Here is a 14,735-nt window from a genome sequence, read left to right as displayed (position 1 = left end):
AAGCAAGACGAAGACCACTCTCTATAGCCCATAGTTCGACCAAGAATATGTCATCTCCATGTGCATTCGAGGCAAATGCACATATCGGGTCACCCATATGATCTCGAAGCAATCCACCAAACCCGGATCTTTTCGGAGTTATAGATCCATCAGTGTTTAATTTTGTCCATCCAAAATCTGGTTTTTTCCATTTGCACATGGATCCAAGTGGAGTAAGAAGGCCACTTCCTTGTTCTTGGTTGAGATTTAGGGGAAAAACCCTCTTGTTGGTTCTCTTGAGAGCAGGAGAAGACTTGCATGAATTTTTCACTAATTTCCAATTTATTTGGTCTTCTTTCTTAGCATGGTGCTTCTTCTTTTGGAGGTAGCTCCACTCTTGAACATTCTTTGGGATGGTTGGCCAAGCTGTGTTGTCATAATTGAGCTCAAATGTTTCCTAAGAACAAAAAAAATTAGGCATGATTCAGTTTATTTTTTCTCATTATTTAGCTTGAAACCTTTCAAATTATTACTTGTGAGATAAGGTAATATAAAGCAAAAAAAAAAAATAAAAAAAAAACAACAAATATTGTTCGAAACACATGCACACACAATTATATTACAAGTGTTAATATAGAAGAGAAATAAGTTCAACATGAATCAAGCATATAAAATCTAAACCACAAACATAATAACTAAGTCATAAATATATCACAATTGAAATGCATGGCAGTTCTTCAAAATATTGTCATATGAATATATTTGTCACATTTACAAATTGCAAAGACTCTCAATCCTAAGAAATTAGTAGACATAACCACAACGTGTTAGTTTATTTGATTTAACAATAAATTATATATATAATTGATCATTACAGTCCTAGTAGAGAGAGCATTTTATATCTCAGGTAGCTCCCTTCTCAAGTCCTATTATAAGGATTTGCTGGCAGCTTAGCCACCCCATTAAAAGAATAATGAAAGAAATAAATAAAAGTGTTTGTACAAAAATATAAAATGTGTATGAAGAGAATAAAAATTTTAAAAGCTATTTGATGTGCTCATAAAAAAATCATCAATATGAATATGAAAGAATAAAAAAATAGAGAAAAACAAACAAGGAAAAGAGAGTCTACTGTCTTAGTTTGGCTAAAGAATAGTAGAGTAGGGAAAAAGATTACAAGAAGCTTAGAGTTGTAACAATTACATGTTTAAATTAAAATGGTATGTTTAATTTTTTTTTTAAAAGCAAGACTTGAGAGTAGGTGTGGGCGTTTACCAAAACAGGTCAAAAATTCCACCCATCTAACTTCTGACTGAATAAAATTAGAAGATAGATTTTGTATCAAAACCAAATAGATACTTCAAGGGGTGCTAGATCAAGCTGAGACCGTCAATTGCCAATTTAGTTTTAGGTCTATTGGTTGGTGTTAATAGTGTAGCGGCAGAGGTACAAGATATCGCACGAGTGTCTAGATCTTCAAAAAATATAGTAGCCATTAGAATTGGAGGTGTTAGATTTACACCCTCGCAACCAAGCATGGCTTCAATTGGGTATAGAGGTGCGATATCTCACATTGAAAATACCAAACTTCTTTAAAGTGCCCAAACACCTAATATTCCAATCAGTTTTGTCGGAACCTTTAGTAGAGTCAAGCAAGGTGGTAATTTATACAACCATCCTTAGGGAGGTCCCAAAAGTGAATGAGCCGAGTAGAACTTTTGATAACAAAGAAAAAAAGAAAAAAGAAAAATGAGTAATAGGTCAAAATGTTCAAAATTGCTTGTTTAGCAACTGAGACACAAAAAGCCAAATCCAAATACAAATGAGCAAGTAGAGATTCACCAAATAGCTTGCCAAATATAGGGGTTAAAAAAGAGGAACATGCTGAGATGATTTTGTTTCTTCTTCCTTAAATGGGCTAAGATGCTAAAGATTACATGTTTATTTGATCGAGTCATAGTTGGCCCAAACAAATTCAAGAAGTCCAAAAAAGGACAAGGAAACAAATTTTTTATTTTTTTTTTTAAAAAAACAAATTTATGGGAAAATGACCAAAAAGACCATAATTTTTATTTATTTATTTTTTGATAAGTAATAATGAGTTTTTTCCAAAAAAGAAAAAAAGGCCATAATTTTACCGGAAGAGGACGAAGAAAAGATTGAAGGGTTCCTAAAGAAAGGAAAACAAAGCCAGTCAAAAAGAGGCCCAATAGCTTATCAAATTTGGACACAAAAAGGCCCAATTAGCTGACATTAAGGCTCAAATATATGGAAAAGAAGCCCCCCCCTATGTAATGTGTGTGCTTAGGAATAGAAAAACCTGGAAACCCGACCCGACCAGACCCGATCAATTGAAATGAAAAAGACCCGCACTCGATTCAACTTGATGGCTGGATTTCGACATCTTCGTTTCGACAATGAGAATTTAACACACCATCTTGTATGCCCAAGTTGTTTAAGCTCAACAATCATAGGGGAAAAAAAACATTTAAGCATATAATATTTACCATAATTCATAAAATCCCAAAAAGAAATTACAAGTAATGTCCACCAAATATCTTGGGAATTATTTTTGAGAACATCACTTAGTAAAAGTTGGACCTGAGAATATTCAAGACCAACCATTTAGAGGAACATAAAGAATAACTAAAAAGATAAAGCAATATATAAATACATATATACACATATATATAAAATTAGATTCAACCACAAGGGTGGTAGTTGAGTTGGTAGAAGAATTCATTTCATCCTAGTGGTCGCGTGTTCGAATCCGCTTGCGGTAATAGATGCGTGAACCAGATGCTACTTTGAAGGGGCTCTACTGGCTCACACCTTTGTGAGGTTGTGGTGACGGGCTCGCCTTCCCAAGCAGTAGCCACAGCGGGTGAAAACCCCGATGGTAACGCCCAAAGGGAAAAACTACACCGGTCGCCCCTTCCCACCTTTTCAATTAATATATATATATATATCAAGACTTCAAAGCAATCCCTCCATGTAGAGCTGGCATATGGCACCTGTTGATGTCGCTTCACTGCAAAATAATTTATAATTTAGTTCTTATTTTGGTAAGAATTATGACCACTAGATACCACGACCGACCAAGGTTCTGAATAAATAATGTATACGACTGTTGTTTGATGATGTGACCATGAAGATTAGCCACATAATATGACATTGTCGATGTGCCACTTTGAAGACAAGACACGATATGCTTAGACTTGAAACCTTAAAAGGCAAACATCAAAAGAGCAAGAACAAAAATAGGATACAAAGCAAGGGAAAGTTGACATAATTAAACTAGAGAAGCGATTAAAAGAACGACCAAGGTTCTGAATAAATAATTTATTAAACAGTTATACAACTGTTGTTTGATGATGTGACCGACATAATATGAAAATGTGGATGTGGCACTTTGAAGACAAGACACAACATGTTTAGACTTGAAACCTTAAAAGGCAAACATCACAACTAGGAACAAAAACACACATACAGGATACAAAGCAAGGGAAAGTTAACATAATTAAACTAAAAGAGATGCATATACCTCAGTTAAGGCCATGGAATTGTATTGAGCAACACAAGCATGTCCAAGATTGTTCATGTTTGGTGATGGGGCAACCGCAGGAGGAGCAGATGAAGCAACAATAGGAGTCTCATGGTGGATCAAACGAGGTCCCATTGCACTATGCAAGCACAAAAAAATCATGAATTTAATATTCCAAAATTTTTGGGGGTTTGCAAAATACAGTTTCCCAATGGAAAATAAAAGGTCTTCCTAATATCATTGATTAATGGGAAAGTTGAGTGGGGATAAACGAGCATGTTACAATTAAGAATAGATGCCCATGACCAACTCGAAATATCAAAATGCAGAAACATATATCATGAGTTGTTTTGGCAAAACTGAACGGAGGCAATCCCTCAATTTGCAACGGCAAACAAAACTATAATACATGTATTGAAGAAGATACATAAAGGGAAAAATGAATATTAGTTCCCAGGGTTTTTTTTTTGTTGTTGCAATTTTAATTTAATCTTCGAGTTTAGTTTACCTCAATTTCAAATAAGTCCTTCCATCAAGCTGCCATCCAATTAAATGACGCCATACCACGTCAAATTAGTAAATCTCGATGACATATAGTTCGCGTTTGACACCTCATGTGCCAATTATATGTTCCGTACAAGTCATTCAGAGATTTATCTTATAAACTAATTATTTATTTATGTGGACAATAATGATATATCTTGTGTGCTTGATTGATGTTCATGGCGGCTGGGCCCAACAAAGCTAAGGTAGTGTTTGGCATTGAGATGTATCCATCTACTCTTTATCTATGAATCCTCTATTTATAATGATAAATTATGCTCAATGAAATGGAAGAATTGATCCAATTCAAAAAGAAATTATGTTTCACATCACACATGTATGAGTCTGATTTGTAATCACCAGTAGTGTTCCAACAGAGCTTAGGTTTCAAGCACAGTGTGATGGTGATGGGGGTGTTATTTTACTGTTCTCATTAGATTTGCTAATGCTTTTTAAAAGCTCTCTCAGCAACCAAACAAAACAGAGGCTGTTATGTAATTCAAATTGAAGAAAAAGAACAAGGACCTCGATGATCAAAGTCCAATGATATAACAGACAGACATAATTCAGAAATAACAATAATGAATATTAAGAACAAAAAACTGAGTAAGAAAAAACAAAACCTCGAAGAAGTCGATGCTAAGAAATCAAGTGCTTGAATCTTGTTCTCTGTGAAAGTGGTCTAGGATTTTTGAAAATCCAAGGAACAGATCTGTGAGATCTTTGATGCCTTTTGCAGCTTACATCTATGCCCCTAAAAGATTTGTGAGATCTTAGTGAGAGAGAGAGAGAGCGTTAGTGAGAGAGCGGCGACGCCGGAGAGAGAGAGAGAGAGAGAGAGAGAACAGCGAGAACGGCGAGAGAGAGTAGCGGCGGCGTAAGCTAGGGTTTTTTTTTTTTAAGAGGAGCGGCGGCGAAAGCTAGGGTTTTTTTTTTTTTTGATTTTCAAAAAAAAAAAAAAAAAAAAGTTTTTTGCGGGTCGGGTACCCTTTTGCCCAAATTTTTTTACCAGCCCCGCCCTAAAAAACCCATCGAAACTAAGAATGTCTACCACAGGGAGTCGAACCCACGACCTTCTTATCCGAAGACAGACGCGCCAATCCACTGCGCTATGTTGTGTTTGTACAGAATAAGTGAGAATAATATAGTTGTTTTATTTCATTTACTAAACCGATTTAGAGCATTCTGCATTCTCATAAATTTTTATTTTGGGGGAGTCAAAATGGTAAAATGCATGTTTTTAACTGTGGGAATACAGTTCACTCCCCATATAAAAAAGAATGACTTATATATATAAAAAGATAATGGTGAGGAGTACAAATTTTGAAAATATGGCCGTTAGATTAAAAAACAAATTTTCAAATAAATGAATGTCGGAGGGAGAAAAATAAAGAAGTCTTTAAAATAATATTTAAATAAAATAGTGAAAGTGAATTCCTAGTTTGGGGAACCGGATTAACTAAAATAGAGAAATATGATTTTTTAGCTAAAATATAGAGTAAATTTATTGAGTCAGATGAGAATGCTCTCAGATTGGTGCTACCATGAATTAGGGGTGTATAACCGGTTGCGGTTATTCCCTCATAATCAAAATCGCAACCGATTTAGGCAGTTATTCAATTTTAAATAACCACAACCGCAGCTGTTAGGATGGTTAGCGATTAACTGCAACTAACAGTTATGCGGTTATTAAAAACCGATTATTAACCGCTTTTCACATAATTACTTCATTTTCTTCTTTAATATAAGGATTCAAATTTGTTACTTCAAAGGAGAAACAATCACTTTAATATGCATCTCAGTAAGTTGTGTGATGGCTTCTTCACAACTTGCAGCAAAGCAAATCAATTAGGCGATTCAAATCATCATGATAAAATTTGTATTTACCTGCTTGAGGAGAATTGGTGATCTAATTTCTGTGTATCTTGTGGGAGAATTTGTAACTATTATGAAGTGCATTTCTTTTTTTCTTTTTTGTTAAAAAAGGAAAATGTACACTTTACCCCTCAAAGTTTGAGCCGATTTTCAACTCGACCCCAATGTTTCAATTTTTACGATGTACCCCCAAAGTTTAAATTTTTTTCAATTCAACCCCCAATGTTTCAATTTCATAGCACCTCCAAAGTTTAATTTTTTTTGGAAAAATTACCTTTTATCCCCCTGAAGTATCCATGGATTTGCAATTGTACCCTTAATGTTTAAAAAGTGACATAAGACCTCTCAAAGTTTCAAATCTTAACTCAAAGCCCCCAATGTTTACACTTTACCCCTCTGAAATAATTTATGTTTACACTTTACCCCCGCAAAGTATCTAGGTTTTGGGGTGTAAAGTGTAAAACATAAATTACTTCAAGGAGGTAAAGTGTAAACATGGGTATTTTTTTGCCAATGTCAGATACTTTGTGGGGGTAAAGTGTCACTTTTTAAACATTGGGGATAAAATTGCAAATGAGTGGAAAGTTAATGGGGTAAAGTGTATTTTTTCCAATTTTTTTTAATTCCACCTATTCGTTAGTCACTGTCGTCTACTTTGACGGAAATGTGATCACGTGACTCGCACGTGATCACTTATGCACATGCCTTCCCCAAAATGCCTCCAACCCAACCGTCTTCGGAGATGAACTTAGGCAGACGTGATGCCCTTTATGAAATTGAACCTTTCCTCCCAACTAAGAACTATTTTTGGCTCATCAAACAAAAACTTGTCTAAGCTCCCATTGGCCACAAAATCATAAACAAGAAGAAGATCACCTCCTATGCGACACCAACCCAATAACTGAACCAAATTCTGGTGGCGAAGCCGGCTGCTGCTAGCGATTTCGGAGATGAACTCAGGTAGACCCTGCTTGGAATTGTGCGAGATTCTCTTAATTGCAAAGAGTTATTCGATATGTAGCTCATTCATTGGAGAGGAACAAAACAATTAACTAAGAGAAATATAATGAATACCAATGAATGAGCTACACATCAGCTTTGTAAGCCTCTTTTGATAAAAAAATTGGTACCCCTAAAATTTCTTTTTAAACTATTAGTCACATTTCAATCTCTGTTTAACTATGAAAACTCCATTATTTATATGACATATTTTGCACATAAATTTTATACTTCTACAACTCATCCTCTAAAAAATGACATGTGTTCTTTAAGCATGTTAGATGTATATATTATTAAAAAATTTGTACTTTTCACATGTTAAGAGACATATATCACTTTTTTAAAGATTGGGTTGTAGGAGTTCCTACAATTCAGTTCGTAAGAAATTTGTCCATATTTTTTCTATACATATTTGTTGAAATATATATAAAATAAGAAAGAGAAGGAAGAGAGAGCCGAAGCGGAGAGAAATGTGTGAGCTACATCATGTATTTTCACTAATATCAAACAATATTATATAACTCTCTATTTATAGAGAGACAATGAGTATTGATCAAGAAACCTTAAAATATACCTAAACTAATTAAAGAAGAGAATAAACTTGGCAAGAAAATATAATAACAGAGAATAAAAACATTCTAATATAAAGAGAATATTAATAACCTATTAAAGAAAATATTAATAAACCTAATATTAAATATTCCAAAAATATGCTTATAATAATCATATATCATATGATATGTTAATCTCGCCAGATCAAAACATGTAAAAATAAATGAAAATTTAATTTTTTGTTAATATTTTCTTATCTTTAAAAATATTAAACTCATTTTCTTTATATATTTATCTAATTTATTATTCTAAAGATAGAAATTTTTTCCAAATCAGTTTGAAGGAAATATCCTCTAACCCATGTAAAATAGTGTCAAATGTCTATAAACATTTAAAAGACACATTAAATTTAGTCTAAGTTAGTAAACTGTTATTAATGAAGTTAATAATTTAATGTACATTTTAAATGTTTATAGATATTTGGCATTATTTTACAGAATAGAATCATCTCCAGTCCATAATGGACTGGAGAATATTCAGTTCATGGCTGAGATTTCTTCTTAGAAATCCTACAGTCACAAATAGGATATCTGTCCCACTACCAAAAAAAAAAAAAAAAAATCCAGATTAAAAAAAATAAATAATAAATTAATAAAAAAAATAAAGGGTGGCTGGCCACCCATCTTGGCCATAGGAGGTGGCCAGACCACCCCAAGGGCCATGGGGTGGCTTGGGCCACCTCAGGGCCCTTGGCTAGCCACCCCTTAATTTTTTATAATTTTGTTTTATAATTTTTTTAAAATATATAATATTTTATTTTTTTATTTATTTTTTATTAATGAGACAGATGTCCTATTTATGGCATCATGATCTCTTACCATTAACTGGATATTCTCCAGTCCATTTTGGACTGGAGAAGATCATTTCCCCTATTTTACATGGATTGAAGGATATTTCTTCCAGACCGTTTGGAGGAAATTTCTGTCCTTATTCTAATATCAAAGAGACATAAAATTTTAAACATTTATATTTCTTTTAAAAATAACATGTTTACTTAAAACTAAGGTATGAAACATAATAATCAAAATTATGTTTCAATTTCACATATTGAAACCATACATGCCCAAGCCTTTTCAAATAACAGTTTGTAACTCTCTAAAAAATTAATTAATTGGTAATTAAACGGTTCACTTTTGAGTCTCATTTCATAAAATAATAAGACCAAGAGATCTTTACTACTCAAAAAGAGAATACTACGCAATAAAAGCATATGATCTATATTGTTTTATCAACATTAATCATTACAACTGGATCATCTACTAAGAATAATCACATTAATTAGTTGAAATTACGTGTGTATATATATATATATATTGTTACAAAATATCTAAACTACACCTTAATACATACACATATATCAAAACTTTAAGTTTACAACATCACCCAAAAATGCTAATTACCATGAACAACCGACCTAATCTCATAATAAGTCTTCGAGCATCAACCGGATCGATACCATTATGCCAAACGGTTGCATCTGTCTTGAGGTCCATCCTGAGTCATTGAAGTATTGATTAAATGCTTAAATTTACCTCTTCCTAAGCTTAAGTTTATTGGACAAGTGGTGATTTAAAATGGTATCAAAGCCAGAGGTCTTGAATTCGAACCCTGTCTCCAACAATTCACCCCCATTTAAATCAAATATTTTACGTGTTGGGGTCTCACTTATTAAAAGAGACTTACACGTGAGGGTGAATGTTAAAGTATTAATTAAATGACTAAATTTACTTCTTTTTATCAGCTGTAAGTTCATGATTTAGTGAGTAATAATACACAATGAGTAATAAATACATGGTATGCATGTTATTATGTAGTAAACTCAGTTATTTAGCCAAAGGTTTATAAATTGTAAGCAGTAATATAAACGAAGTCATTTGTTTAATAAAAAAGAATGTCATGATAATGTATTATGTATATTATTAGAAAAAAAGGTGAAAATTCACTTTACCTCCTTTAAATTTCAGGAATTTTTCAATTCGAACTTCAATGTTTAAAAATTGGCAATGTTCCCTTTAATGTTTCAAAAATTTTCAATTCAGACCCTCCATTACTATTTTTAGTCTAATTGGATGAAAATCATCTCACGTGCGTCTCACGTGAGATTTTGATGCCCTCTATTCTAATTTTGTTCTCATTAAAACCTATGAAATTACGTAATTACCCCCATTAAAACCTAAGAAATTGTGGGTAATTACATAATTGGGAAAAATTCACTTTACCCCTCTGAAGTTTCAAGAGTTTTTTTAATTTGAACCTCAAAGTTTTAAAATTGGCAATATACCCCCCTAATGTTTCAAAAATGTTCAATTTAAACCTTCTGTTACTAATTTCTGTCAAATTGAATGGAAACCTATGAAATTACATAATTACCCTCAAGCTTTTTTTAAAAAATTTCCGTCCAATTTAACGGAAAATAGTAACGGAATGTTCAAATTGAAAATTTTTGAAACATTAGGGGGGTACATTGTCAATTTTTAAACTTTGGGATTCAAATTGAAAAATTCCTTAAACTTCAGTGGAGTAAAGTGGATTTTTCTCTACATAATTTCATAGGTTTTAATGAGGGCAAAATTAGAATAGAGGGCATCAAAATCCCACACGACACGCACGTGAGATGATTTCTGTCCAATTAGACGGAAATTAGTAACAAAGGGTCTGAATTGAAAATTTTTAAAATATTAGGAGGGGTACATTGCCAATTTTTAAACATTGAGGTTCGAATTGAAAAATTCTTGAAACTTCATGGGGGTCAGTGAATTTAACCCTAGAAATAAAAAAGTAAGAAAAATTACACTTTACCCCCCAAAGTACGGTGATTTCATTCGGATCTCCATATTTCTCATTTTGCAATGAACTTCAAACTTGCAATTTTTTTTTTTTTTTTTCAATTCGACCAATATTATGCCAAAATTCCTATATTGTCCTTAATTTTATTTTTTATTTTTTATAAAAAAAAAATTGAGGGTGCAAAAATGGCCGGATGGCCAAAGGGGTGGCTACGGCCACCCCAAATTCTTTTTTTACTTTATTTTATTTTCTTATAAAAAAAATTTTAAAAAAAATTAGGGGCAATATGGAAATTTTGGGATAACATTGGCTGAATTGAAAAAAAATTGCAAGTTTGGGAGGGTGCATTGCAAAAATTGAAACATTGGAGGTTGAATTGAAAATTGTCCCAAACTTTGGGAGAGCAAAGTGTACTTTTCCCAAAAAAGTTTATATATAGGGTTAAATTCACTTTACCCCTGAAATTTTAGGTGTTTTCAATTCGAAGTCCAATGTTTAAAAATTGGCAATGTACCCCCTAGTGTTTTAAAAAATTTCAATTCAGACATTCCGTTACTAATTTCCGTCAAATTTGACGAAAATCTATGAAATTACGTAATTACCCTCAATGCTTTCAATTAGATGGAAATTAGTAACGGTGGATCTGAATTGAAAATTTTTGAAACATTAGGAGGGTATATTGCCAATTAATTTTAAACATTGAAATTCAAATTGAAAAACCTCTAAAATTTAGGGGATAATGTAAATTTAACCCTTATATATATATATATATATATTACGTGTTTCGTTCCTTTGTTTTGTTGAGTTGAGTAGATGTTTGCTTGAAAATTAAATGAAAAAAAACCTTTTAATTCGGATGAATAGTAAAAAAGAAAATACATTATTTGGTGTCTAATTCCGTTAGATTTACAGAAAAAAAATTTAATAGAGGGCTTGGTTTGTAACAATTTAACGTGCTTGGGATAAATTTTTCAGATTAAAATTGTAGGGATCAAGACTCTGTAAAAATATTTCCTCAACAAGGTTTTCGGTATTTTCTGATATTTGGTATAATTGAAAATAATAATCAAATGGAAAATATTTTTAGACTGCCCAAAAAAGCTTCTTTAGTGTCTAAACATGATTTTTGTTTTTAAATTTCGTAAACCATTTTGAAAGTTTGAGTTTTTCTTTCTTTTTCTCTACTCACAGGACCGCAAACAAACCTTTAAGAAGTCTCTCACTGTTTCCCGATGTTGCTCATTTTATATATGAGCCGAATAGGGGTGCAAAGGCGGGCGGTTTTTAACCGCCCGCTAACCGCTATAACCGCCAACCGCCTAACCGCCTAACCGTCTAACCGCATTAACCGCTAACCGCCTAACCGCCATAACCGCCTAGCGGTTAGCGGTTAGCGGTTATTGGGTCTACTAACCGTAACCGCTAACCGCTAACCGCCTTTTTATATAATATATTTAATTATAAAAATATTATACATATAACATAATCACTTGATCATTAAATCACAATTTTTTTTAAAAATAATTAAATCACAATTTGAGTATTAATATATTATCACTATAATTTATATGATTATATCATATAATCACTTGATCATTAAATCACAATTTTTTTTTTAAAATAATTAAATCACAATTTGAGTATTAATATATTATCACTATAATTTATATGATTATATCACATGAGATTGATTATTAAATCATTTGATTATATAATAACAAATTATACATATATAATATGACATAACTCATAAGTATACTAATTCATACTAATACAACAATTAAATATCTAGAGACTTATTTCCAATGTATGTTATAAACCTATAAGTCTATATAAGTCTACATATGTATATGAATAATATAAATGTATAATATCAATAGTTAATCATATGATTCAATGACAATTCAAATACTTTATTCAAGACTTCAAGTGAATCATATTATTAATGTACAATGATGATATGATTCGTATAATATCAAATTAAGTAATTGACATTGGATTAAACAATGACCAATGTGTTACTTATAAACATAATTTAAGTATTAATGTATTATCATTATAATTTTAGTAATTTATATATTATCACTATAATTGATATGATTATATCACATGATGACTTGATCATTAAATCATATGATTATATAATAATAAATAATACATATATAATATGACATAACTCATAAGTCATAAGTCTACAAGTTAATCATATGATTCATGTACAATGATAATCACAATTGATTCAATTGAATTAAACAATATGTTACTTATAACTACAAGTCTACAATTTAATTAAAGCATTATTAGATACTTTAGGAATTTAGGATTTAGGAGTTTGAACATTACCATTTACCATTAGATATTAAGTTCAATTCAAAGAAAAAAGATTATAAGTAAATATGATAAGAATTTAAATAATTAATCATATGAATCATATGATATAATTTAATGAGACTATATGATTATATAATATCAAATTAAGTAATTGACATTAGATTCAACAATGTGTTACTTATAATCACAATTGAAGTATTAATGTATTTTTTGAACATTTTTTAGAAAAAGAAATTTAACCATTTTTTGAAAGAAAAAAAAAAAGAAAATTAACAATTTTGAACAATTTTGAATTATATATATATAATTGCTTATAGTTATATTATATGCATATTGAATAATATAAATGTATAAGATAAATATTTAACTATATGATCCAATTACAATTCCAATACTTAATCAATTATTCATGTACAATGACAATGACAATGTGATTCATATAATATCAAATTAAGTAATTGACATTGGATTAAACAATGTGTTACTTATAACTACAATTGAAGTATTTTTGTTTGTTTGTAAGTTTATAAGATCAACACTTAATCATATGATCCAATGACAATTCAAATATTTATAGCAATTGGGCCCAAGAAGATATTAAAAATACAAGAAAAAAAAATGAGGGTAAAAAAAAGCCCAAAAAAATAAGCCAAAAAAGCCAAAAAAAAAAGTCCAATTTTAAAAAAGCGGTTAGCGGGCGGTTATCTATTTCACTAACCGCTAACCGGCCACTAACCGCTAACCGCTAACCGTTAGGCGGTTAGCGGTTGCAGTTAGTGAAATTTACTAACCGCTAGGGCGGTTACGGTTAGCGGTTATTGCCACTAACCGCTAACCGTAACCGCCTTTGCACCCCTAGAGCCGAACCCCGAAAAATACTTAATGAAAACTTTGAAAATATATTCCAGTACAAAACATTTTACATAAAAACATATGAAGTCTAGATTTACACTTGCATCAAAGTACATGGGTGAGTGACTTAAAGTTATTTTCGCTAATGAACTCCAAAACCCACTTTTAAAAAAACTCCAAAACTCTTGTGGGGAGTAGTAATTATTGCTCCTCTCAGGTCAGAAAGTATCATTAATTTAACAAAATTTTATACTAAAAAAGATGTTACAAATTTAGTAATTTAGATCTTCAAACAAACACAAGATAGAGAAACCCAGCAAACTTGGGCTTACTGTGCATGTGGAAGAGGTGGGATGCTCTGTTCATGCCTGAAGAAGTTATCTGGATCAACTTTTGTCTTCACTCTCACCAATCTGCTGAAGTTATCCTTGAAATACTTGCTTCCCCAAACACTTGCACGTATGAAGCTAACGTTCTTGTTCTTGTTCATCCCCAGATCAAGATCCCTGTAATTCACGTACGCTTCCCTCAGATTCCTGAAAACATAAGGACCCATGTTGTTAAAGTATTGATTAATTGATTAAATTTACCTCTTCTTATTAGCTTAAGCTTTTGGGATAATTGGTAATTTAACATGGTAATAGAGTTAAAGTTCTAGGGATCGAACCTTCACTCCGTCAATTTTCACCTCTCATTTAAATTAAATATTTCACGTGTTGGGCATCACCTATTAAAAGGGAGTTTGAGCCCACACGTGAGGGGGAGTGTTAAAGTATTAATTAAGTGATTAAATTTACTTCTTCCTATGAGCTTAACCTTTTGGGATAATTATTAATTTAACAAGAACTTTCAAGTTTGAGCTTCCTAAATCCAAAAAAAAAAAAAAAAAATTTCAAGATTTCATTAGAGCACTCACATCTGTCTCAACAAATATTTATCTAAAAACACATTTTTCTATTTTAGTTACCCATTTTTCAAAGCACTTAGAGCATAGATATCCGGCTCAACAAATATTTAGCTAAATGATCATCTTTTTCTATTTTAATTATCCAATTTCCCAAACAACCTATATCTGACTCAGCAATTTAACTATCAACTTTCACTTTTCTATTTAAAATATTATTTATTGGACAAAGTTTTCCTCCAAATTGGGTTGAAGAAATTTCCTTCAACCTAGTCTATAAAAGTGATATGTGTCCATTTTTTAATAATA

General features: G+C 31.6%; 1 long non-coding RNA gene across 1 annotated transcript; it reads right to left on the bottom strand.

Annotated features, from left to right (window-relative positions):
* Positions 1 to 2,452: 2,452 nt before the first annotated feature.
* Positions 2,453 to 4,959, bottom strand: LOC132167722 (uncharacterized). The gene is made up of 3 exons (XR_009438708.1): positions 4,690 to 4,959; positions 3,524 to 3,662; positions 2,453 to 3,010 (listed from the first exon to the last, which is right to left on the bottom strand). It is a non-coding gene; the product is annotated as an uncharacterized LOC132167722 (long non-coding RNA).
* Between the last annotated feature and the right edge of the window lie 9,776 nt (positions 4,960 to 14,735).

This window comes from Corylus avellana, chromosome ca1, assembly GCF_901000735.1.
Source record: "Corylus avellana chromosome ca1, CavTom2PMs-1.0".
Classification (NCBI taxonomy): domain Eukaryota; kingdom Viridiplantae; phylum Streptophyta; class Magnoliopsida; order Fagales; family Betulaceae; genus Corylus; species Corylus avellana.
This window is presented reverse-complemented; position numbering and strand designations above follow the sequence as displayed.